Source organism: Manis javanica, chromosome 3 (assembly GCF_040802235.1).
Source record: "Manis javanica isolate MJ-LG chromosome 3, MJ_LKY, whole genome shotgun sequence".
Classification (NCBI taxonomy): domain Eukaryota; kingdom Metazoa; phylum Chordata; class Mammalia; order Pholidota; family Manidae; genus Manis; species Manis javanica.
Window position 1 is genome coordinate 15,369,433 of NC_133158.1, and position 28,000 is coordinate 15,397,432.

The 28,000-nt window shown below is 36.4% G+C and overlaps 1 protein-coding gene and 1 long non-coding RNA gene across 8 annotated transcripts in view; one reads left to right on the top strand and one right to left on the bottom strand.

Annotated features, from left to right (window-relative positions):
• TAFA1 (TAFA chemokine like family member 1) overlaps positions 1-28,000 on the top strand; it is a 708,714-nt gene that overhangs the window by 219,322 nt on the left and 461,392 nt on the right. Inside the window, exon 1 of one of the 7 annotated variants that reach the window (XM_037019367.2) lies at positions 27,525-28,000. The exons of 5 other annotated variants lie outside the window; for them this stretch is intronic. The gene's annotated coding sequence lies outside the window, so the exon portion shown is untranslated. Of the gene's footprint in view, positions 1-27,524 lie in introns of those variants that run through there. One more of the 7 variants, XM_037019365.2, reaches the window with a different exon arrangement.
• Positions 8-27,823, bottom strand: LOC108394592 (uncharacterized). The gene is made up of 3 exons (XR_001852471.3): positions 27,690-27,823; positions 6,278-6,327; positions 8-265 (listed from the first exon to the last, which is right to left on the bottom strand). It is a non-coding gene; the product is annotated as an uncharacterized lncRNA (long non-coding RNA).

Genomic DNA, 28,000 nt, shown 5'->3' on the forward strand with positions numbered 1-28,000 from the left:
ACACACAACATTTATTGATTAATTTGTTGTCTTATATAGACACAATTTGCAGTGCCCCAAAGAATTACAGTAGTCACTTTGAAGATCACTGATCACAGATCCCCATAACAAATATAATAATAATGAACAAAGATGAAGTATTTCAAAAATTATGGTAATGTGACACACAGACATGAAGTGAGCAAGTGTTATTGAAGAAATGGTGTTGATAGACTTGTTCAATTCAGGGTTCCCATAGATCTTCAACTGGTAAAAAACACAATATCTGAAAAGCATAATAAAACAAGTTTGATTGTAATATGAATTGTTGTATCAAAAGCATGCTGGATTTCAAAAATTTAATATGACAAAAAGAACATAAAATAGCTCACTAATAGCCTATAATATGGATTACATGTTGAAATGAAAAATTTTAGAATGTAATGTGTTTAACATATTATTATAATTAATTAATTTCCCTGTTTTTAAGAATTATTGTAATATGGCACTAGAAAATGTGAAATAATACATATGTCTTATGTGTATGCTTCACCTTATTTTTTTTGGACAATGCTATTTTAGAATTTTCATTTTTCTTGGACCTATTTCCCAGATTTCACTCTTTATTCAGCAACATGTTCCCTTTTAAAATGATTAAAACTTTTATGTCAGTGCTTAAACCTCATATTAACAGTCATCCGCTTATTTCCTGTATTTGTCATTCTACATTTTAGTTTAGACCATGTTATGCTACTTATTTAAAATTTATTAAAACTTCTTAAATATTTGAAATGACTTTCAAATTAGAATTTCTGATGTTATAAATGTCGAGTGTGTTCTAAAAAAAGAAGTATACAGGTAAAGTGAGAGGGTTAAAGCACAAATCAACTCTATTTTGCAAAGATATAATAATCATAAAGTTTTACTGACTGATTATATTGGGAAAGTTTTGCATGAGTTTCCTCATTTACTAAAAAATATACATATAGTTTCTCTCTATATAAATATATTATACAAAGATAGTAGGGTCTTAATTGTAATTATATGTATGTTAGGGTATTGTTTTAGGGAGAATACATACATACATATAACTTATCTATGTATAAAGGTATATATATATATATATATATATACACACACACACACATATATAGATACACATACTGTATATATATGTATGAGTTTTTTAAGCATCAGAGAGTTAATACGCTTATAACCTCAGAACAGTATCTGCCATAAATAATAGTCATTAACTTTTATTTTGTTATATATTGGGATTGAGGAAATCTCACAGATCGATATATATATTCTTATAATCTATGGTATAATAGATCTTCATAGTTAATATGGGAGTGCTTATTAGTAAAAGACAGTTGTAGAACATATCCAAATTCATTATTGTCCTTACATGTACTTTTACATAAATATCCCTTCTCTTTTTACTTCTGTTGTTCTTAGAATTTCACTACTAAATGGGAAATTATTAGTTTTTTCAAACTCCTTTACTTAAGAGATGAAGAAGATGCCATGAAGTTAAGGAACATGTCTTGCACTCAAATAGTTATTTACAAGATGCAAGAGTAATAGAGGCATTTTTCTGACCAATTGCCACAGGCTAGAACTATATGAAAGCTTTGAAGACAGCATCTCATTTAATCCTCCTAACAAGCAGCCAAAATAAATAACTGTTAATTTGTGCCTTGCATAGGTGAGCAAAAGGGAGCTGGAAGAGAGTTAGTTGTCCAAGGTCACACTTAACTGAGAGCCATTTATTATATAAACTCCAGTTTGATTCCATAACTTTGTGTTATGCTACTTTTTGTGTGTTTGTTTAAAAGCAAAGTGACAAAATAAGAGGAATTATTTCATTTTACTCAGTCTTAGATGGACCTGAATTGAGGCATTTGTCCAATCTAGATTCTCACTGGTGACAAATGCCAACATGGAAAGGAGGCAGCCTGAGTTTGGCGGTTATGGAGCCCTAAACAGATACCCAAGGAAGGCCCTTAATCTGTTCATCTCAGTGGAAATAAAGACAGGATGAGGAACTGACAGGGTTATGATGGACAAAATATACAGACACACTTCCTTGAGGGACATGTAAGTTGATTTAAGGAGCAACGATACAAAATATGAAATGGACTGTGCAAATGACATTTTGCTTCTTTGTCTAGAGACACCAGAGCTTAACTTTTGTCCCAACAGAATCATCAGATTTCCAACAAATCTCAGGCTCTTGAGTCTGACAGACCCAGTATTAATAGATTAAAATAACCTTAAAATTGGGTAAAGGACAATTGAATTAGTTTAGTTGTTTATTAATTAAATGAAAAATCAACTTCTCCCTTTATTATTAAACTGTTTCAAAATTTATGTTAAGTCATTTATCTAAACTAATATGAGGTCTTCTGGGCTTAATGATGTTTGAATAGCCAGATTTAACTTGGAAATGACAAATATTTTGGATCTTTTTAGCTTAAAAAAATTATCCACAAGTACATAAATCATTCAATCCTAAATTGAGGGGTGAAAGGAAAAATGGAAGATGAGAAAGTTTATTCAACTAAAAATGTTTTGCTAGTTTACTGGATCTAGTAAGTTCAGAATAAAATACTTCTAGGAAATTCACATGAAAAGAAGTTACTCCTGGTAAGAAAGAGTCTATTAATTTCTTATGATTGTTAAAACAAATTATCACAAACTTTTTGGCTTAAAGTTTGGAGAGGAACGATATCCAGTGCCTGTACTATCTATTCAGAAAATTTTGAAATGAGTTATAATGGTACCCATTATGGTGGAATCACATAGATAGTTTTCTCAAAACACATTGACAGACAGATGATCATTCTCTGTATAAATACCAAACTTTGGTTTCTAAGACCCAGACATGCCTCCCTGACAGAAGGTAAATCTTATTCACAAGATTTTAGGAATATTTAGACATCATTGAGTCAGCTCATAGAGGCAATGCAGTTTTATATGAAAATGAATCACTACTGGTAAATTATGGTAGGTATCAGTTGTATTTTACCATGTATCATGTATTTTATCACTTAATATAAACCATATTGTGAAATAAAGGAGCCTGTAAGCATTATATTCAGATTCAACAAATGGTAATTTTTCCCGTTGAAGTTTGGTAAATAATTTAATAAATCTCTACCAGAATCCCATGGAATTCCAAATAAATCAGTAGATTTTCAGTTTAGCTGCTTAATGAATCCTTAATGTCTAACAGCATCTCATCTACTGTTTACATTTGCCTGGGATCTTTAAAACATTCTGAGATGAAATGATTTTTCTGGTCCTTGGTGTATAGCTGTCATGGAATTAAAGTGTTTCATGAATTTCATATTTGAGCGAGTGATTTCCAATCTTAAGTCTCTTGCAGGAAAGGAGAAATAGGTGGAGCTGCATTTAATGATATGCTGTCTTGTCTAGATTGAATTTGTTATAAATTGCATGGTTCTCAATTGTACTCTCATGTATCCTTAAAACAAACCACAAAATCTATGGGACACATATTTTGTTCTTTGCTGAATACTGGGAGTATATAAACGATGATTTAAGGGCCATGAAACTGAAGTTGGTATAAAGCTACAAACAGTATGCTAATTTCTTTAGAGAAACATAAAAGAAAGCTTGTTTTGAATATCCTTAAAAGTTTAATAAGAGTTCCTTTCAAGGCATTATACAAAAGCAACTCTACAGAAAAATAAGTATGTATCCATTAGCCTCTGCTAAAATGTACCCAGATTTCCAATTATAAAATTCTTGTAAAGGCAATGATTTTCTCCTCTTAGAAACACTTAAAACAAGTGGTAAGAATTATATTGTTATTTAAATAGGGAACATTCAGATATATAGAATGAATTTCTGTCTAAACTTAAGAGATTGCAAAACTTAAACATGGATTCTATTTGAATACTTTGGAGAATTCATCAGGAGAAATCAAAACAGCAAGAAGAGTGAGTTAGCTGGTGGGGCTCTGTGGTACAGTCAGTCACCAACCTTTTCTGTGAACTCAGAGACATTGGCATGTAGTGCCAGACATGTTAGGCAATGTCTCTGCCTTATGACATTTACTGCTATTGGGGTGACAGACAAAACTCATAAACAAATTGACAGGTAATATACTGGTGGAGAGTTATGTATATAAGTGCTATGAGGAAAAATAAAGTAAGGTCAGGGCCAAAAATTAAAGTGTGACCTAAATGCCCAAGATTCAACTTTCTTCCCAAGAAGCTTTACTTTATGAATTTGATTTACACAGGAGTTTAATACACAAGGCACAGAATAATTACATAAATACTTGAGGAAGTTGGGCACAAGGCTAGGAAGACTATTATTCCAGGGTTAAATTGGATCACAAAAATATAGATTACTTACAGACTAGTATAATTGTACATGTGGGCCACAAATTTGGCACTAAACTTAACTGGCCAAAGCAAAGAGGAATATTCAAGCATTTCATAAGATGGGCTATCTTGAAATCATGAATCTGTCCAGGGATTCATGGGGTGACTCTTTGATATACCTCAATGAAGGCCAGTAGTTCGTCACTTAAGAATAGTTTGATATAAGTAATTAAATATCAAATAATCTCACCATGATTGTTCATTTTCTCTTTGTCTTGTGTGTTTGATGTGGGGAAATGTCTCATACCCCTTTGAGAATTTAAAGAAAGAATTTAATGAAACCCTGTCCCCAGATTATGTGCACTCATAATTTGGCACACAGTATCAGGGTGTCAAGGAGGTTCTGAAGATCATGCAAAAATCTCAAAATGTCCATTTCCACTTTATTATGATATCATGAAAAGGACAGAAACATGCTCACTGTTGCAGGTTCCAATTTAAAAGAAATACTTTATATGCAGATATTCTTTGGTGAGTTGTTGATAGAACCATATGCTTTTAAAATTTGGACTTTCTAAGGAAAATTAAGCAAGCAAGACACTAGCATCTATGTCAGGAGGTTAATAAGATGGACAAGCCAACTCTCTTCTTATACCTAAGGCCACTGCCATTTATGTCTAGATGTCTACTTTTTCTTTATATTTTATTCACTTTTATATTTTCAAGCAACATAGAAAGGATTTCTGTGACAGTGATATCCCCGTGTCAGTATGATTTCATATCCAGGAAATTTAATTAACTCATTAATAGAATTGAATACAGTTTAACAAACTCCTAGTTTAACCAAAATTGAAACTCAGATCATGGAGAGATCAATCATGGGTAGTGAGGAAATGAGTGCCAATCTGGGTGGATACATGTCTTATTTGCCAAGCATCAGTTTTTAACAGGTTTGTTTGGTATCACTAAGGGGATTTCAGATTTTTTCACCTAGTGGGACTCATTCAGCCAAGCCCACAACATTTGTCCACCTGACCTGCCTAAACAAAATTAAATGAATCAGAATAAAAATGATCATTGTGACTTGATATAACTTTACCCATTATTTTTTATCATTTCTTTATCCATTCTCTCTTGTTTCTCCATTTTATTCCCCATGGTACTCAAAACCTGTATTGGAAGCCAAAAAGGCAGAGGATGGGGAAATCACTAGTTACTATGAAAGAGAAGTAAAGTTTCTGCATGGGACACACATACTCTTTGGTGCTCAAGTGGTGGTACTGAGTTAAGCAATTGTAAATGCCTGTTTCCTTCTTAAAGCCCCACAATAGCAATGGCCAGCAGGAGAGCCTTTTAGTGTGAATTTTTCTTCAGGTACACTTGCATAAGCATTTGTTTTATGTGCATGGATCTTTTGATACAGTTGGTGTGTTTCCTAAAAGTTCAGTACCCATAAGATACTTCTAACTTGAGTCCTGCTTTCCCAGAGAATTTGACTAGAGGTTCAGAAAACTTTTCTCAACTTGCTAGTGTGCTGTTCATCACTTAAGAGAATCATAACCATATTTAAACAAATACATCCTTTCCACTACTGGTCTGGGAATATTCTCTGGGGTTACCCACATGTGAAGCACCTTGCATTCAAATCAATGCTTGAGATTCGAGGAGTCTTCCCTTATGCCTGCTGATTTAGGTGTGTATTTGAACCACAGTTAATGTTCTGTTCCCTTGATATATTGTAATGGTGTGGCTATATTTCTTTATCATTAAATTAGTTATCATAAGATGGGATAAAAATAGTGCCTATAGCATAGAGTTGTGGTAAAGAGTAAATGAATTAATACACACAAAACAAAAAAGTGTTGCTCATAGCACCCAATAGCTGGCATGAAGATTATAACTTTTCTCTCGACTGGAAATTCATACATTTCTCTTTGTACCTCAGTTTAGTTTTAGCTGCTCTGGAGAATGGCATCCTTTTTGATGGGTCCTGAAAAAAAAATTGCACAAGTATTAGTTTTTTTGTAATTGTCAATGTGATGGATGCTTTCTAAGATACCAACAGCCCCCTAACTAAAATGACCCCTGGATCTCTCTGCTTTTCTGCTTCAAGAGTTTTACAAAATTAAGGAAAATTTGCAAAGCCAAGAAAAATTTTATATACAGGAAAGATAATACCCATGGCCAGTCTCAACCACTGGAGAATGAGTCTCTATATAAAAGTCCCAACCTCTGGTTTTTAGAGGGAACATTTTGAAACACATTCTGTATGATTCTCAGATGTTCCCTGGTAGAATGAGCCTTGTAACTGCCGTGACGAGTTCATTAATGTGGCTTAATTGTTTTGTTTTGTTTTTCTCTCCTTCCATTCTTTCTGCTTCCTGAATCATCTCTCAAATCAATTACCCAAGACTTGGTCTCAGGTTCCTTGGTGGAGGAGTCCAACTTGAGATACAGAATATAGCTTATATTTTCATTCAGGCCTCTGCAACTGTACTGTCTAAAATTGGTGAAAATTCATCCAGGTATTTTTTGTGTGATGCAGTAACAAGGGGACAAAGTGATAAAATCTAATTTTATTTATATAGAAAATCCATGAGCCTAAGTTCCTTTTCTTGAAACTTTTTATGAACCTCCATATGAAATGAATTATCAGCAAATACACACTTAGATATCATAAAGATGCTTACTTCTTAAACCTATTAATATTTTAATCAAAGAAAAAATCCAATTTATAGTATTAATTATAACCTCACTTGTCTATTTTCTAGGTTGGGTATTGGGGCCATTCTTGTTATTTATGAGCAAAGAATAATTGCACTTAGAAGCTGAAAATGAGTGGAATCTACAGAGGAAATATAAAATGGAGGAAAGGAAAAGAAAATAAATTTTCACCCTGTGACAAGTTGATGACCAGTTAGCCCAACCATGACTTCTGCTGTTTACCGTTTGTCCAATGAAACTGACCAGTAGTAGAACATGTTTTGATTTAGGCCTAAACAGCTCAAATCTCAGTGGGCTAAGGCTCTTGTGCAAAACCAATGTGTGTTATTCTCTGGGCATTTTTCAGCATCCATGTTTGTCTTTGTCTCAGTCTATCTTTGGCTATTATGAGTATTTTATTTAAGTTTTTCCTTGGAGGGGCATGCATGAGATTAGTAGTTATTTTTCAGAGAGAAAGTTAATTAAGATAAGGACTCATGTATCCTGATGCTCCCCTTATGGAAAGTTAGAGGCAACAATAATCTCTGAAGGAATAAGTCTTAATCAGTGTGGCTTTCATCATGCAAACTACTAGCTTGTGATTGCATGCACACGGGAGACATGTTTATTTGGCCTACACAGTGATGGTGATTTTTTTACTTTGAATTACTTGTCACTTAAAGATTAAAGGTTTTTTTTTTTTTTTAAACAAAAATGAATGTGTTGAGCTTCTGAAACATGGGAAGTTCTAACAAACAGTCTCTATTCCTACACTTCACACATAGGCTAGAGGTCAGTATCAGATGTCCTCAGTTAGAGGTCACCATGGCCCTCTTATAGGTGGCTACTTCTTGGTCCTTGACTTTATTGTTTTTGCTCCTCATCTGCTTCTTTCTTTGTTGCTACCAGTCTGGCTACTCTAAGATTTGAATTTGGATCTCAGTTTTAATATAAGGGAGGACAAAAATTAAAATAACAGCGCTTTTATAAAGTCAAAATAAATCTAGGATATGGCGGTACAATTTAAATTAGCTAATGCTAGAGCTTACTGGGGTCTTTGTGATTTGTCCCAAACTTGCTTAATTTACTTATATGGAAACTGAGTAACAGAGAAAATAATTTCTGCTTTAGGATCCATCATATAGCTAATGCTATAATATGTCAGCACTCAAGTGGCCTAAATAAGACTTAGAAGATGCTTTACTTTTTCCTTTGGACTAGAGAGTTTGAAGGCTATATCTTTCTCCAGGATTTTGGTTATTTAAAAAACAATTACACTCTTTAAAGTCAAAGTATTTATAAAACCCAAATTATAAAATTCAGAATGTCTTTCAAATAATCAGGAAATAAGACCATTATGTTTTGAAGGAGTCTGGGTATCTGTAAAAGTGTATTGTTACGATGACAGATCATCAGGGAGGCGCACTGAGTGAAAAGAGAGTGAGTTAATAGAAATCAAATGCTTTAAAAAGGTTGGGTATATTGTTCTCTTCTAAGTCTTACTTCTTGGGTGATTATTAACCCTAGTATTTTGTTTTATTCTTCCCATTTGAAATTTCTTCTACTGTCAGATTCAGGCTTTATATAAAAAGATAATATATATTCTAATCTATTTTAGGACCTTCTTAAAGGTCACTCAGAATGATCTGAGAGCTTTAACAGGACATGTGCACTACAGTCCTCATTAGCTACTCTACCAAAAACTCTTAAAATTCAGAGAATTCTGAGTTAGTGTTAGGATGGAGTTAAAGGACCCTTTTCTCTTTCAAAAGCAATCCAAGGAATCAAAACTTTGGTGGATGGCCTGCAGGGCCCATTAAAAATCTCAAGATGTGACATGTGCTTGATTGTTAAAATGGTTGAATGTGGAAGGGACGCTGGTGCCACTCAGAGGTAATGTAACTCGTTTTAAATAAGTGGTGTTCTCCAAGAATGTCAAGCTTTCAAGGCACCAAATAACTCAAACTTCTTATTTATATATTTGTTTTCTTTGAATTAATCCAAATGCTCCTCTTCTCTACAAAGATACCTTGGGTCTAATGTAACACATACTAGTTCATATCTACTTTTAAATATGTGTCACATAATGTCCTTTTTATTCTAATAGTCTCATAACTGGTCTCTCTGCTTTCACCTGCTACTCCTTACATTCTATTCTCAACCCAACAAGCAGTGTCCTGCTGAAACAGAAGTCATATTATGTTCCTCTTCTGCTCTAACCCTTTAATAGCTTTTAGCTCACTCAAAACAAAGATCTGAGTCATTATGATACCCTACAACAATGACTCTCAACGTGTGGTTCCTGGACAAATAATATCAGCATGAGGAACATGTTAGACAGGCATCTTCTCAGGCCCTACCCCAGTGTACTGAATCAAAAACTAGGGTCTGGGGTGAGTCTAGCTTCTGTGTTTTAACAAGTCTGCCAGTAATTACAATGCCCAGCTAAACTTTGAGCACTACTGTGCTATATGAGTCCACGGTCGTTAGATCTCATTGCCTTTGGTCTTCATAAGCTACTCTCCCTCTCCTCACCCTACCCCAGCCACTCAGGCCTTGTTACCCCTGCACAAATGGGCTAAGTCCTGTCCTACTTTAGGCCCTTCCCGACCCCACCAGACAGCCACGTGCCTGGCTCCTTTACCAACTTCAGGTCTTTTCTCAGATGACATCTTCACAGTCAAGGCCTTTCTCCCAACTAAGTTAGTTTTCTAGGGCCCCATTACAAAGTACCACAGACTGGGTGGCTTAAAACAACAGATATTTATTCTCCCTCAGTTCTGGAAGGTAACAGTCCCAAGTCAAGGTGTCAGAGGGGCATTGTTCCCTCTGAGGCTTTGTGTATACTCCTTCCTTGCCTCTGGTGATGGTCAGAAACCCTTGCTGTTTTTTGGCTTATAACTGTGTCACTCCAGTCTCTGCATCTATACCACCTGGCACTTGCCCTGTATGTCTTCATACTGTCTTCTTACAAGGACACTGGTTATATTGGACTAAGAGCCCTCCTTAGTGTAGCATGAACTTAACTAATTACATCTGCAAAGACTTTTTTTCTAAATAAATTCACATTCTTAGGTACTAGGAGTTAAGATTTTAATATATCTGTTTTGGAGGGCATATAATAAAGCCCTCAACACCTGTTCTATTTAAAACTGCACCTGCACCCTGCCCTTATTACACCATATCTCACTTCTGTTCTTTGCCTCTTTTGTTAGTGTTTATCACCTCCTAACTTACCCTATATTTTACTTATCTATTTGGTTTACTCTCTGGTTTACTTCTCTGGAATTTAAGTTCCATAAGGGCAAGGATTCCTGTCCATTTCGTTTTCATCCTCAAAGTGTCCTCAGCTCTTTAACAGCAAACCTGGTGTGCAGGGGAGTTCAAAAAATATTTTGTGAATAAGTGAAGAGGATAGACTATTAACAACAGCCTGTCATTGTTAAGTCTGTTTACTTATCTTTAATGTAAAGCACAAAAAGCAATCTCTACTTTTTTTTAAAATCCCCCAGAGGCTAGGTAGGGCTAGAGTAATATAAAAGTATCAGTAGAGAAAAGTTAAGCTCATTTGGAAACTAATAGTAAGCTTGTGGGTGGAGAGAGATTTCTCTCAAGGGGAAAATCGGAGGGAAGTTTGGGTTTAGGGATCTTATTGGGTTAATCACTAAACTGGCAACCAGGAACCAGCGCATGGACAGATATGCCCTGGAGGAAAAGGCTCCTACACTGAGGTCTCTGGTCCCTGGGTCATGAAGTCTCTGTTTGTTCACTTACGTAGTCATTAATTCATTCAACAAGTACTTGAATATCTCAGTTCCAAGCTCTGGGCTCCAAACTTGGACTGTAAGACTAGGTCTCTGAACTTATGGAACTTTCATTGTAGTAAGGGGTTAAACATTACTGTGCATATTTGCATTGCATCTGTCTTTCCCATAGGACAAAGCCTACTTGAACTGTTCTCGTATCCACCCCAAAGAAAATCAATTTCCTCTCATCTGGTACAGGCACAAAATAATAGAGATGTCTAGTGTCCAGTTGGGAGTTCACCAAAATAGGGGCCTGGGTTGGAATTTCAAAGGTAAGGCTGCTGTTGTTACTCAGGCCTTGTTACTAAAGTTAGTGCTGAAGCCTCTCCCTGAGAAGTGGAATTAAGTTAAGGAGCTGAGTTGTGAAGTAGGTTAGACTGTGGGGCTTCAAACTTACACCTAAAATTGCATTTCAACTCTGCCATTTATGAGCCATGTAACTTTGAAAAATGTACCTAGCCTATCTGAAACTGCTTTCTTATCTCTAAAATTGCTTTAATCTTTCACTGTTGTGAGATTATCATAGATAAAGAATATAAGCATTTGGTACAAGTGGCTGATCCACAGCAAACACTCAGTACTGAAGGAAATACCCAAATCCAGATGTGTCATATTCAAGAGTTGGATGGATCTTTGCTTCTCTTGAGTGGCATCTGGGAATAAAAGACACAGAGCCATGAAAGCAAATGGAGCCAGAGAATAAAAATGTTTAATACCTACACAAACCAAGAGGTGGACAGTTGTGTCAGGAGTGGCACAGAAAATTAAAAACTTCTCCTGTATTTATGTTTTAGGAGAGTGTCTAAATTTGATCAGCTACGGGCTTTGGATGACAAATTTAAGGCAGGTTTCATAAAATACTACAGGGAAGTGAACCATAATATTAAAGCATGAGGTGTCATCCTGGTATTGTTAAAATTAGGCAGAATGCCTTTGGAGCCTTTCTCTTTAGCAGCTTGCTTGGCCATGCTGCTTATAAAAGACAGCAGTGAATTGAAACTGCACAGTAAACTGTGTTCTCACCATCTGTCTTCAACAAAGTATGACATAGGAGTGGCTGTCATTCAGACTGTTTCTGAAGTGAAACCATTTATAAGTTCCAGCCTTGGGTTGGGCACTCTTTACAGAGTTGGAACCAAGCAATTAAAAATCTCTCCTAAGGTTATTTCCAGGGCTTACATTCAGTAGGCATGCCTCGATCATGATGTTTAAGCTTTATTAGACTGAAATAAATAAATCACTGAAGTAGGAACCTTCTTTCATCTCCTCCTGTCCTATTTTTCCATCAGATTGCTTCCAGGTGGTCACTGAAGTTTGGATATGATGTTGGGGGTGACTCGACTGGTCAGTAAATAAACAACCATGTCTCCTTTGCTAACCTAGCCTCCCTTAAAAAACTGTATCAGAAGCTACAATCTAGTTTGAAGCTGTGAGAATAATAGCATATTTTTAAAAATCCTGGGCCTAGACCCAGTGTCCTTTTTAAGAGCAAGGACATCATTGGTGTTTTGGAGACTTAAGCAGGGAATGAAGGACTAGTCCAAGTACACTCCATCCTCCTTGGCTAGATTCTTAGCCTGCTGTCAAGATACCAGTTTGCTGGCCCACTTAGTCTAAACATAGAGATCTTTTACAGGTAAAGTATTTGATATACATTTTTCTATTCTGGAAACAGCGGTGGCCTTTTTAGGTCAGGTATATAGGTCTACATTATGGATGGCACACAGTGCCTGCTTTTATAAACTGATGGCAGTTCTGTCCTTGCTTACCCTAGAGCGAGAAGATGTTTAGTCTAGCCAGGCCTATTTCTGCTGGATGACCTTTGCTCAGCCTTCTTGTTATAACTTTACAACATGCTTACAGAATTGGATTAAACTAGGTGTAGTATCTATTTGGTAATTTCTGGAGCAGTGGGATTTTTTAATTAAAGGAAATCAAAAGAATTCTACTTTGTTGCCAGTAGTAGGGGGATTGATTTATGAGAAGACATAATTTGACTTAGAATATTCCCACTTCTTCTAACAGTGTGCTGTATTTTAATAGAGTTCCCATATATTATGCAAATGAAGTGTTTTACAGACTTGTCACAGATGGCAGTTGGAAGTGACTATTGGACCATCACTCCACACCACCCTTTTCTTAAAAGCGACAGGCTTAATTTGCCTCCCTGTGATCCCTGAGTTGAGGAGCATAAGCTATAGAATTCAGAAAAACTTCTAAAGAGTTATGCAGGGGTGGAAAATAGAGTGTGCTTGAGAGAATGAGTAGGAGAAAATGTCTTCCTATATGGTTCCTAAAAGAAAGAGTTTCATGTCTTCAGTAATAAGTATTTTTTTCTATCTATCATGCATAGGGCTGGGGGGAAGATGGCAGGAGGGGAAGACAGGGTGTGAGAGTTCTGAGAGCTGTTTATTTCCTACAGACTTGAACAGTTCTCATTATCAAATTGTAGGTCAAATATTCCGATACTAGCCTTCTCTTTTAGCCTTCCCAGACCCATTTTGGAGCACCCCAAACTTCATATTTCCTGGAATCCATGTTCTCTTGCAGGTGCCATTCACATCCCCTTGGGCTGACAGCTCATAGCCATCTGATATCTATTTCCGGAAAAAAGAGTCTTTCCTCCATTTTTATTACTCCTGTTTCTAAATCTGGTCACTACTAATATTTCCATGGAGTTTAGCTTACTTATTGAATGAGCCACCCTTTGTTCAGTAAATGTGGTCTGGCTAAAAGAAATCCAGTTGCACTAGTTCACATGGAAATGGGGATTTTTGGTAGGACACAGAGAAATTGCATAGAAATTGGGAACAGGAAATATTGTAATACCAGTGCCTAAAGAGGGATGAAAGTGGAGAGTGAGTCTGGGTCTAAGCAGCATAGAGAGACTCAACGATCACAGAGTTAATAGACTTCCTTCAAGTTCTCTGTCATCATTATTCTTTGGCAGTCTTTTATGTGTCCTTAATATTTGGTCCTGCCCACCAACCCGTCCAATGTTTCATGACCCCAAATCTAAATTTCTTGCAAGAAAATCTGTTGGCCTGACTCACCTTTTCCCTTTATTAATGAGGTTAAGGGACAGTCTAGGGTTGATCCTTCTTTGAGTTGGGTATTTATTTCAGGACCAATCAGATGCAGCTGGATTGGGGTTGCTGGGGGACAGTATGGAGGAAAAGTCATACACACTTGCACTATCAAAGGCTGTGGCCAGTGACAGGTAGTTTGAGAGAGCGGTGTGGGGTACCCTCTAAGATAAGGTAGTCAGTCACATTGTCTCCAGGAAACTTTATGGAATAGCTAATGTGGTATTTCAGCAAAAGTAGTTTTTTAGAAGAGATTAAATGTGGCAAGGGGATATTTTTCATTTCTCTTGGAATCATAATGAATAAGCATTTCTTATTTTGCCAAGTCTGTTCCTGACAGAAATTAGAAAATATGATACTTATTACATATGTGCAGTATATGTATATGTGTATGTGCACATGTACTGAAATTTACACTCATGCAATAGAAACAAGAGAGGAAGTAGTATAAACTTATAAACTTTTAGTGCCAAAGAAGACCTTAGAGATCTTCTGGCCCAACCCACACATTTCACAGATGAGAAATCCAGACTCATAAATGGCTAGCTTAAGGGCACATAGCTATTAAGTGGCATAAAAGAGGCTCAGATCTCTTGAGTCCCTAGCCAATGAGCTTTGTAACCCAGCTCCATTATATTTTTGTTTCTGGAAGGAAAGTCTTTATTAATTGAAACAGGCCCAAATATATATCAAACTGTGTCATTGCATGGTTGGCTTATTACCTCTCAGGTTCTAGGGCAAAGACTCCCACCCCAAAGGGCTACCTGACCACTGCCTAAATCATTCCCACTCCTTGTCCCCCAGGTTCTCTATTGTCGTTAGTTTCATAGCTTTGTATGAAAGCTACCCCAATCTTTAATCACCTTGTTTATTTTTTTCTCATTCTTCTCCTCCATTAAAATAGATTCCATGAAGAGAAAGATTGTTTCTCTTCACATTTGCATCCCCAGCTCCTGCAATCGTGCCTAGCATGTAATAGGCACACATAAATAATTTAGTCATATCTGTGTGCATTTAATAAATATAAACATTAAAATGATAAATGTCTGTGGGAACACATAAACTTATTTCTGGTCATGTATACTTCCTAATTATTTAGGTCATGAAAAGTTTATTACCCAAAGGTATTAAATTTCTCTACGTATTTTTGTATGCCGTGTCACAGTTTCAAGCTGAAACAAAACCTGGAATTCATAGCACAGGGCGCCAGAAACATCTGATTCAGATGTGACTTGACTTATGTGGGCGTATTCCACGTAAACTGTGAGTGTGTTCATGACAGAGAGTAACTTAGTTTAGAGATGCTGCACCCCAAATATCCTCCTTTGTTGTGAATATTCCTGTGCGTCTCTGATGGTAAGAACTGTTCATTCTTATTTCTGGCTCTTGGCGGCCTGCAGATGCTTCCTGTTAGTGCTTCTGGCAGGTTACTGGTGGGGCCTGTTGTTTATTGCCCTATCTATCAAGTCCTATTTATTTTTAAAATAAACTTTAAGTATACTGTAAACTCCCTTCACAAACAGATTTTTCCTTCTCTTTTACACTTGACAAGCCTCTAAAAGGAATAGTAACTCTGTCTCATAAATATTTGAACCTGAACCTTTTAGGAAAGAATTATACTTAAGGTACTCAAGAACAGGAATGGTCTCAGTCTAAAAAATTTCCCTTACAACTACTTGTATATTCTCTCTCTCTCTTCCTCTCCACCACCCCCCATTTTTTAAAAATTGCATTATCTGATTCTTGCTTCTTTATTGTCCTCCCCTCCTTCCAATTATCCCACTACAGGCCCAGTTCTCTAATCGAAACTGCCATTCATATCTTGCTTAAATACTATTTTATAATGCAGTGTTCTTATCACAAAGGTTAAAGGTCTTCCTCTTTCCAACTCATCAAATCTAAACATCTTTCAGCTCTTTTTTGCTCCTCCGTCATGCAAACCTACTATTCCTTTCATCAAGAAACTCTACTATATTCCAGCCCAAAGTTGAGTGAGGAAGAATATTGACATGGTATGATATAAAAGAGCTTAGAATTTAGAGTCATACTGACTTGGCTTCAATGCAAACACTACTGCTTCTTAGCTTATGGCTTTGAGGAAGTCTTATAACTTCTTTTACCCTATTTCCCCATTGGAAAGGTAAAAAGTAACATTTCCTATCTGAGTAATTGTTCCTTGTATTCCGCAAATATTTCCAGGTCTTCTCCTTCTGAGACATGGAAGTATTACATTCCACCAGTGCTTTTCAAGTTAGGCATAGTTATATGACTTGTTTTGGGTAATGAAATCTGCATGGAAGTGATGTATTTCATTTTTGGATGGAAGTTTTTTGAGGCATTGTGTAATTTGGTGTGATCTTTTCCCTCACTGAGGCAGAAATGGAAGCAATATGTTGAGAAGGAGCCTGTATCATCCTGGGATCTTGGAGCCATAAACTGAGCCTTCTACTGATCCACCAATGACATGTAGCATGAGATGCTGGCATTGTTTGTTACTGCAACAAAACTTACCCTGTCCTGACTGATACATTTACTTAGCAAGGTTGTTTGGAGGATGAGTGACAATACATAAAGTAGCAAGATAATATGCACTCAATGAATGGTACCTGCCATCATCAGAAACATCATCATCATCATCATCATCATCATTGTTACATTTCTGGCCCTTCAGTAAATTCTAAGATCTTTAAAAGGACAAAATACTTCATGTATCTTCAGTGAGGCATTCTTTATTAGTTATGGAATATGTTTCAACTAAACGCTACCATTTTAGCCTGAAAGCAGCTGTAGACAATACATTAAAAAATGGGTGTATTTGTATTTCAGTGAAAGTTAATTCACAAAAACAGGATATAGATCATAGTTTGCTAAACCCTGATGCAGTTTGTTCTTACTCCCCTCCATCCTTCTCCCTTTTCATCTGTCAGTCCTAGTGTGTCTCTTCCTCTTCCGGGTTTGACTGTATTCTCATCTGCCACAGGCAGATTTTTTTCCTCATGGCAGATATACATTGTCACCAGTAGCCCCCAGTCTGTGTAATAAGGAAGTAAATCCCTTTCTCCCTAGTGTTCTTCCAGCGTAATATGCCCACACTGAACCAATCTCTTTTGCCAGGGCCTGGGAATACCTGATTGGTCAGGCCTGAGTTATGTGACTACCCCTGTGATTAGAGAGAAGTTGAGGCACTGTGATTGATGAGCTCTTCAGAATCACCAGAGGTAGGGATGGGAGTAAAATGGACTTGGTAGACTCAACATGATGCTCATTACAAGCTTCTTTTCTCCTGCATATGCAGAGTAGCAAGACAGAACGTAGTTCCAAGGGCCATCCCTAACAATTCTTTATTGTGTCTTCCTATAAGGTTATAGGACTTGATAATTTATAGCCAATCTCCCTGGCCATTCCTCAAAGACCTCCTGTGGGGCTGCAAACAAAAGCCTTGGCTAGTATTTCTGATGGATTGTATGTAGGAAGCAGGAAAGAGCAACCAAAGAAAACCCTCAAGTTTCTGTCATAAACACTTGGGTGAGTAGAGGTAACTTGTATATAGGTGATTAAAAATCATTTCCCAAAATGTGAGTGTAGGGAGAGTAGCAACATAGATAATCCCCAATTGGCTTATTTTTCTAATGACCTGAGAGAATTCCTGAAACTTTACAGAAGGTAATAAACAAAGAAATTTGATGGTATAGAAGTCATGACTCTGGAAACTGTCCAAATGCCTCTCTGCAATATGGGAAACACCCACAAATTCCTAATTTGAAATGCCATAATAAAGGGAAAAGCTTATTCTTGTTACTCCTGGACACACAATTTCTGCCTAAAGGGCATTATCAGCTATCATGGATATGTGTTGGAAACTCAATTACTGAGTCATTTTGATATACCAGTACTTTATTTTTACTTGGTTCAGAAAATTTAATGAAATTATACAAATCTCTGAAAAATCTAATATTTTTTATGTGATAAGATTGTGTAAGAGGAGGGGGTGGAAGAGAAGTTTGGAAAATGTGGTGACAGATGGCAAGTGGGCTCAGGCACATAGTGTTCCTATATATAGGGGAGGGGACAATCTGGTTAATCAAGAGTGGGGGGAGCATTTTTAAATTTAGATTCAAGTATTTTATATATTCAGCAACATCATTTACTGAAGCCGCCTAGCTGGATAGAAATTAAAAAGATTTTTTTTTTGGTTGGGGGTGAGTTTTGTGATATGTATTTTCAACAGTTTTACATATTCTTTCATGACGTCTACATTTAAAGTTCAAATGGTATCTAGGCTTTGAGTAGGTCTTCTGAAAGAGGGTTGAAAGTATTTATTTGTAGAGAGAGTTCCTTCCAAAGATACTTAACAACATTTAAAAAATTAGGGTCATCACAAATAATTTAGCAACATGAAATTAAAGTCAATATTCATGGTAAAGATGCCTTTATAGTTCAATAGAATAAGCAGTGGGCTGGCAATGAGGACACCTGAGATCAAGGCCCATTTCTAGGTAACAGAAGGCCAGGTAAATTGTGTTACCTTGAACAAGTCATTTCAGCTCTTTGGGTCTTAATCTTATTTTTAAAATGATGGCTTGGATTTAATAATCTTTGGGATATTTTTAGTTTTATATTTCCATTGTTGAAAGCTGTTTTTTAATGCTCTGTTAATTAGGATGCTTTTGGTTACAAGTAACATAAAGCCCACTCAAACTGCCTTAAACTGTCCCAGGGAAAGGCTAGAGTTGAGTGGACTTTAGGGATGCTTTAACTCAGTGAAAGACATTTTCCTTCCACTTATTCACTCTGCTTTCCATAGTATCAGCCTGTGTTAAGGTTGGCACCTCTTGAGGGTCTTCAAAGACTTGTTAATGACTCTCAGTCAATGACCTACTTCCTTGCTCAAGCCCGATGGAAAGAGAAAATCACTTTCTGAAGATGTCTTAGATGAAGAGCAAGTGTCTTTCCAAAAGATCTTTGCAAACTTGTCCTCATATGTCATTGGCACAAACTGACTTTGTGCTCATCTCTGATTATGGCCAGTGAATGAAGCTACTGTGAGCCACAGGAGAAAATCCTAGAACCAGTAGTTAGCTCAGCGAGGAGGGGGTTGTAGCACAATTGAAAATCGAGATGGGTTATGTATCTAAAGAAGGCAATCTAACTATTGCTTGGAATGCCCAAGGTTCACGTAATATATGCAGTTAAATAAGAACTGGGAAAAAAATTAGTGAAATAGGGGTTTTAAATGGTAGTTATTTACTCATTTACTCTATCATTAAGGACATAGTAAGCATTCAATAAATATGTATGCAGTGGCCTAACCATAAATCTGTTAAATACAGAGAATGTATCTCTTAGTTGGCAACTTATTAATAAGAAATCACAGGTATTTCTGGGGTTGCCATAGTGACCGGAGGCTTACTGCAGTATGTTTTTGTTTTAGTGCAGTGGTTTTCAAACTTGGCTGCAAATTGGAACCACCTAGGGAGCTTTGAAAAATACTGTTGCCTACATCCCACCTCCAGTGGGGCCTGGGCGTTTAGGGTTTTAAAAATTTCCCAGGTTATTGTAGTTCACAGTCACAAATGAAGACTTCTGGTTTAGGGAAGCTAAGTGTGTGGGCATGCTCATCTACATTCTCCTGCTCCCTCCAGTCATGTCCAAGGTTTTCCTTAAGCTACTCTTTATAATTCTCTTCTCTCCTCTAAACTAGTAAGTGCTAGGTTCTTTCTAAGCTGGGACTCCCAGAGATACCACATGCTTTCAATTATAGTGTGGAAAAAACCTGAACATGCGGGTGGAAACAAAGAGTGGAGAAGGCCTCTTGTTAATATGGGGTGTCAGGAGAAAGGAAGAAAAGGGTGGATGAGAGAAAGCAAGAAGCACTGCAAAAAGCCTTTTTTTCTGGCACTGGGATGTGGTTGAAGATGCACATTTAGGCATTCTCAGACTCAGATTCCCACACAAACACCCATACACATACAGACACATCATCTGAAATTCTTCCCAGCCTCCTCCCTGCTCAGCCCACTGCCAACCACTTGCTTAGAATATTGCTGCAAATTCATAAAATACCTAACGCATGAACAAATGAGAAATGGCTGTATTTATTCAGTCACTCACACATTCATTTACTCATCTAGTCTATAAATATTGATTGAGCGCCCACTATGTGCCAGGTGCCTTGCCAGATGATGAGTAAACAGTGATGAATAAGACAGGAGCTTACAGCATGTACAAAGGTCCTGAATCTGGGAATTATGTGAAATATGTGAACTTGTGAACAGTCAACCTATAATAACTATAAGAAACCATACTTCATCTAGTTTGAATTGGTTTCATTTGTTCATTTGTTTGTTTCTGTTCATTGTAACCAAGCACATTCTATCTCCTATCCATATAATATCTGTTCTGTAAGGTTAGTGTCAGGTAATTCAAGATCTTTCTGCTGGCATACTGAAAATTATTCGATATCAAAAATTTTATTTTTCTTAACCTGGCTGGTATATTTTAGAACTGTGTTGTTCATTACAGTATCCACTAATCATATGTACCTATTTAAATTTAATTAAGTCAAAATCAAATAAAATTATAAATTCATTTCCTTAGTTGCACTAGCCACATTTCAAGTACTTAATAGCCACATGTGTGGATAGTAGCTATCATCTTGGTCAGCACAGATAGAAAATATTTCCAGCATTACAGAAAATTCTACTGGATAGTGCTGGGAGAGACAAGAGGGCGAGGGGAGGAAAAACACTAGATGAGAGACTTGTATTCTAATGTCATCTACAGCAGTGAGTTCCCTTGGATAAGCATCTTCCCTTTGTTAAGTCTTTTTATTTCTTCTTGAGCAGAGAGGCTGGACTAGGAGACTTAAAGGGGGCATCTCTTCTAGGTTTGATAAAATGGCATTCAAAGTGCTTTCTTTTGATTTTTAACATTTGGAGACTTTTTTACTCTTCAGGGATTTGCTGTGAGCTGCATCATCAGATCATATTTGGGTATCAGCCACTGAGAGCCAGGGCTGAAAATTCAGGACAGTTTATTTTTTTTTCCTTCTAGCAAAATAAATAGATAGATAGATAGATAGATAGATAAATAGATAGATAGATAGATGGATCGATAGATAGATAGATAAATAAATGAAATCCAACACAGGTTTAGCAGCAAGCAGGTATGGGTTTAAACAATGTGTGGCCCAATTTTCTTTGCTTAGTGTCATAGCAATAGACCAACACAGAACAAGGCAGTCATCCTGCATATGTGTCATCAACTTCATAAATGTGTGCTACTGGCTACCCAAAGAACTAGCAAAGGGCACAAAATCTATTTCTAGAAAAACAGTTCATTATGCATGCCATCTTGATAGTGAGCTTACACTTTATTTTGGTTCATTTTTATTCATTTCTTTGTGAAAACATTCGAATGTCTGTCTACTGTATGCCAGATAGTATATATATGTTTGATTCTGAAGCTATAGCAGTGAACAAGATGCTGGTTCTCCTTGCTCTTGTGGTAATTCTAGGGAGGATATTAGGCAGATATAAAGCAAATTATTCCAAAAGTAGTTATTTACAGTGGAAGTTAAGGCTACAGAGATGATATCCTGAGGGTTTAAGTGCATGTATTGGAGACTTGATCTGGTTTAGTATATTACAGAAGACTCCTGGGTCAAAGTTCTCCTGTCCATTCAAGGACTCAAGGGAAAAATGTAGTAGGAGCAAAGAGTGAATGTTTGTAACAGGTGAGGGTTGAGAAGTAGAAGAGGCCATTCATGCAGAGCTCTGCCAACTATGGTCATGAATTTGGGCTTTATTTTAAGCTCAATGGAAAACCTTCAAAAGAGTTTTAAAAAATAGGAGTGTCATGATCAACATGCATCTCAAATACATTCCCTCTGGCAGCAGAATAGGGAAAAGATGGGTCAGAGGTGCCCATGTTGAAGGTAAGTGGACTAGTTAGGAAAATATTATCATATTTGGGTGAAAGATGATGGCAGCCTGGGTGAGGGCATTTGAATGGAGAGGGAGAAAATGGACAGATTTAAGAGATAGACAGGAAGTCAAATAGGTGTGACTCATTGGATGTTTGAGTCTATGAAAAGGGAGGTGGCAAAGAGAGTATGTCTGGCTTTCACCATTGAGTGGGTAAAGGGCTCTTTGTTAGATCAGAAGAGATCTGGGAGACAGTGATTATGATCCATGTATGGATCTACAAGTTGTATATACTACAGAAATTATATTATTCTTTTTACTATAGTTATCATCAAAGCAGTCATTTTCATGACCTCTGTGTACTTACATGTTCATATCCTCGTAATAGACTACTTGGTCTCTAACACGGCAGTTTATTTATTTGATTATAGAGGAGATGAAGCTGTTATTTCAACTTTCTCTTTGTTCTACAAGGATAATAAAGAGATGAGAAGTCGAGGAACAAAAGAAATGACCTTATTCTTTCTTTTCCTTCTGCCTGGAAGGCAGACAAGATAAGCAATGAGGAATTATAATTGATAAAGTAATTGTAGAGATAGGCCGCTAGAGGTGAAAAATGAGACTCCTACATGAAGGTTATCTTTTCTTCCAGCCTAAGAAAAATCTTGTCTTCCATTTCACTTTTCTTACATTTACTGAAAATTCTGCCTTATATATCCACATCCAAATTATGTAACCGAGTTTCACCAGTTGTATAGACATTGACTTAACCTCTGCTCATTCTCTGTTACTACTAATGATTTTTATTCTTCTTAAGCAGTAGTTCGGCTTCCTACTTCTATTTTTTTTGCTTCTGTTTTTTACTTTGTAGATGCTGTGAATTTTTAAGGAATAATTTCTCTTCTTCACTTTTACTTCTCTTAGAATCAAAATAGTGCTTCCTCTGTAACAGCTGATGGTTTGCATTTCATGTTCAAACTTCACATCAGGTTCACATTACTTAGCTTACTTGGGCTTTTATCTTTATCATGTAAAATTGATTGTTTCTTGCTAGTATTGCTGTCTATATTTGGTTGCTTTGAGCTTAAGATTTGGGAATCAAAGATGAGTGTGAATCATAGTTCCTCAACCTTACTGGAGGTGTGGCATTAGTTCTATTGCTTAACCTCTCTGAAATTTTGTATTTCATCCATAAAATAGAGATCACCAGAATATAGATCTATTAGCATTTTTGTGGCTATTAAATGACAAACTGCATATAAAGGATTAACTAGGGCTTGGTACATAGAAAGAGCTCCCCCCAAAATAGTTATTAATACAATAGTGTCATCATCATAATCATTATATGATCATCAATCATCATCAGTATTATATATTATTATTAGAACTCCCAATCTCTTGTACTTCATTTGGTTTTCTCTTCATCATCCTTTCCCTCTTTTTAGCTTAAATATACTTTGAAGTAGTGCAGGGGAAAGAATACAGAAATAAATCATGCAAGTATATATACCTTATTTAGGTCCTAAAGATAAGACTGACAAACTAGGGATGTTGCTGTGTATCTGGTATGGGGCACATACTAGGATTCCATGGTAGATGGGAAAATTTCAGATGAGTTCTGAGGAAAAAAGTGAGTTAACACAAATGAGTTATGCAATTGGGCAATGGGAGAAAGATAGGGTAACACTATTACTTAGAGAAGGGAAAAGGTATATTGCATCTCATGATAAGAGGTTTAAGAATTGACATTGTCAGCCAACTGATGGGTAGTCCCAATGACTACAGAAAGATAAATTGGCCTACAGAAGGCATATAGATTAGAGGTACATGTCATGACAATGATCCTTTCATCCATGCCTCCACTTTCATTAGCCAATTGAAATAAGGAAGAACACCAGTGTTGTGAAGTCACAACCAAAATGTGTTATTTCAAGAAATACTTAGAACTAATTTAAATGGTGTACATCTAAACCACTTTAATTTGCATTAAACTGAAACTTGGCATGTTTCTCAGTCCAGATGTAATTTATTTAAATTCCTTTAGTTGTTTTTCAATTTAGAAATGTGCATAGACATAAAATCTTGCAGTGTCTCATTTTTTTCTGCACATTTGTGAATTAAAATTAGCCAAATTATTAAGTAGGTTGTTTTTAAACTGAAGTAAGGATGGCTTTTATTTCTAATGCCAAGAAATGAAAAATGTGGTAATCAGGAGAATGAGAGTTTATCTGGTGGTATTTTTGGCTTGGTTGTAGGCCCTAGATGGGCCTTTAATGGGCTTCCCAAATAAGTTAGTAACACAAAGCATATATTTTTTGCTTTTCATTTTTGTGTTTTAATACTTTTGTAATCATTTGGAGACAGATAGGGAGGAGAGTCACACTGGATAGGATATGGTTTTCACCCAGAATTTCCCTTTGTGCATTTTAGTTCTCAGTCCTTTTCCTGAACCTCTAATGCATTTCTTTCTATAGCTGCCTCTCAGCACCCCCACCATTTTTTGCCTCTGTTTAGTTTTCCACCCTATTGCATCTGTATCCCTCATTCCTCCCTCCCCCTGCCTTTTACTATGCACGGTAATTTGCTGAATATTCTTGGCTATTTAAGCATTCTGTGTGTTTTAGCTTTCACCCCTAATTATTTCCATTGGGCCTTTCTTCTGAATAAATGTGGGTTTCTCTATGGGGTGGAGTTTTGACAAATAGGCTTTTCTCTTTTTTATACACATAAATGTGCACATGTATAGGTACTGTATTTGAAATATGCATCTTCAGGAGTTTGGCCTGAGTCATGTACCAACTGTTTAGGTATCCTGAATTCATGAAACTGAGTGGGCTAAAACAATGATGCTGTAGTCCTTTGCTTTTTGAAATACTGTGCTTGCATAACAAAATGTCTGAGCTGGGCATGGCTATGGGCCACATGAGTGATCTGTTTATAACTTCTGGCTTATAAGAACTCTAAGGGATTCTAGATGCAGTAATCAATGATTTGGATTTATTATTGCTCTCATCAAAAATCTCCAATGGATTTCTCTTGAAGGGGGTCCTTGTGAAGGCAGGAATTTAGTCTGATGTATATACTGCTGTTTCCTCAGAGTTTAAGGTAGTGCATGGAACATAAATATTAAATTAATACATAAATAATTTGGGTTAAAGTCTTCATCAGTCAGGACAAACTAGGTATGCTGCAATAACCCTTAATTTTCAATTGCTTAAATAACAAAATGTTTCTTATTCACTATGTCCATCCATTATAGATTGGAAAGGGAAGAGGGGAGAACCACTGCTCTTTGTTGTCACTCAAGGATCCTGACTGATCGTGCAACTAGTCCCTATTTTAAAGGCAAAGAGAGATCTGGAGTGTGTTTGCTTTAACAGTTAAAAGCTCCAGCCTCAAAGAGATTCCCTCAGTTCTGCTGTCAGCTCGTTGACTAGAACTTTATGGCTCAACGAACTATACAGCAGTCAGGAAATACCATCCTACCACAGCCTGAAGGTGGAAAGGCCCAACTTCTTTGAAAGGCATGAAAGTAGTTTTGCTTTGAGTTGAGAGCATGGACTAAATTGCCTTAAATGTCAATATCTGTTGATGCTTATATTATAAAGACACTGATCTGCAATACAATGATCACTGGCTGCAATACAATGGACTGCAATGTATTTGAAGTAAAAAATGGAGCTATCTTGATATTCTTGTTATATCACATGAAGGTATAGAAAGTCATGTAAGCCTGAAAGAGCAGGTCTTTCTTCCAGTCTTAAAAAAAATTAGCAGTGCCCACTTGAGGGCCTTGGACATAATCCATTAATATGTGTTTCATGTTTATTAAGTTGAACTGAATTGTAGGTAACTTAAGTTGAGCCCCAAAATGAAGACCATAATGGTTATAGTTTTTCCAAATGGTAGCTTTTTTTTTAAGCAAATCTGAACTTCTTCTAATTTTTATGCATTATCATAGCAAAACCAAAACCAATAAAATCATGGGCAAAGACTATCTTCCCATACTTCTATATTTTAAATGTCTGGAATGTAGTCAAAACATGCCTCTTAAACAAATGAGTAGTAATGTTTTGAAACTGTCTTAATGGTAAAGAAATAAGAAAATGTGACGGTTAATACTGGGGGGTTGTTTTTTCCATGAAGTATTCTATCCAAGTGTTTAAGATGTGAGCTTATAAGCCAGATCCCTAGGGTTTGAGACCTGCTCCATCACTCAGTACCTGTATTACCTTAGCAAGTTTCTTAACCTCTCTTTTCTCCCTAAGATTTTCCATCCATAAATAGAGATAATGATAATAATAATAATACTTATCTTACAGAGTTAGTAAGGAGGATGAAATTATATCTTACAAGCAACATATTACAGACTAGTGCTAGCACATGGTGAAGGTTTAATAAATATTAGTGGCTGCTTCTGCTTTTATTATTTTTGTCTTCATATTGCACAGCTGTGTAAACTTTCTGTGTATACTCACCAACACAACAATATTGAACCACAGAAATGAAGCATACATTACCAACTAGAACTTTGGTGTTCTTGACTTATTTTTAATTGTAAAATGAGTATTTACCATTATCTTGAAATTTGTGTAGTGGTAAGATTTAACAAAGAGTTGTGTTGTTACAAAGAGCTATTACGTGTGTACTGTGCAATGTAAAAGATCAGTGGGGAAGATTAATGAACCTGAAAGGTCTCCCCTCTGGTTTCTGAAGATGCATGGCAGCATCAAACCTTCTTTATAATGCCTATGAAAGGCAAGAGAGAATTCTGAGGCATTTCAAAAGGTTGTTGAGGAAGGAAAATTATGAGAACACCTTGAAATGAAAAAAATGAAAGATGAGACAGTATGATCTATGAGAGGAGGGATCACATTGGTCCATTTTCTGCCTTGTCTCCCCAAGCATTTAACACATAGTAGGTGCTTTATTAGTGATTCATTAAATAATTGAATGAATATTTCCAAGAATCAATGCTATTGCACTCCATAAGGGAAAAACTAGATCACCTTACATGCATCATTGATGTCTAGGTACAGTCACACTACATTTCTGGAGAAGAAAGTGTCCAAATCATAATACTAGAAACAAAATGGTGAACTTCTGAATGTTTCGTCTTCCTACCCCAAAGTGTTATTTGAGGAAAAGGGAAATTTTTAAAAATGACTTGAGCAAATTTCTTTGTTAAAGCCCACCTTCAATGCTGAAAATGACTGATTTCTGTTTATTAAACATGTTAAAAAATTCAGAAGATATTTACTGGTCTTATGCATTTAACTGTCTATATTTCAGATATATCATATTCCCATATTTAGCTGCCAAAACAATTGACAGATTTAAATTTGTATAAAGCTAACAATATTTTTGGTGAACTTCCTATTTAAAAGAACATTAAGGGGTAAGAAATGGAGTGTTTTTCACTTTCCCATGTACTATTAGAACTCTAACACCCATTAACACTATCATTTTGCAGAATGCTTTTTTTTTTGTTTCTCCTTCCTTCTTTACTCTTTTAGCAAATAAATAGTATCAGCAAAAACTCTAACATATCAGAGAATACAGTGTTAAAAGTGCTATTTGAGTTGTTCAAGAGTTAGTGGGCAAGTATTACAATTCACTGTAGCTATAATAGAGGGTAATGTCACTTTAAGACATGTGATACTTTACAGAGGAGGGATGTATTGAAACAGACTCTGCTACTTACAGCACCGTATAGCAGCCCTGCTCCTACATTTTGCTGCCTTGCTCTGCCCTGAATACACTGAATGGAGTGGGGATGGTCTGTCATTAACTATTAACTGATTCTCATCAGGAAACTACACATTATCTCACCATCATTTCAAAGGTCTCATCAGGCAGAGGTGACGCCAGGAGATGATTTAAAGGTGAAAATGACAAGGTTTCCACCCATCAGACCTTGGCTTCTTCTCTGACAATACAATCTGAGGGAGCTCGATGTCTTCCTTACTGTGGAAATAGCATCAGAAGAGAAAAACATATATTTTTAAAAATCCTGATAAAGAAGATTGTTGAGAAGCTCTTTTGCAAAAAATCTTGAATTGTGGCACAGATGGATTTTAGAAAGTGTTAGAGCTTTCCAATGAACACTAATAGAGTACTCTGCTCTTGGCTGGATTTTTCAG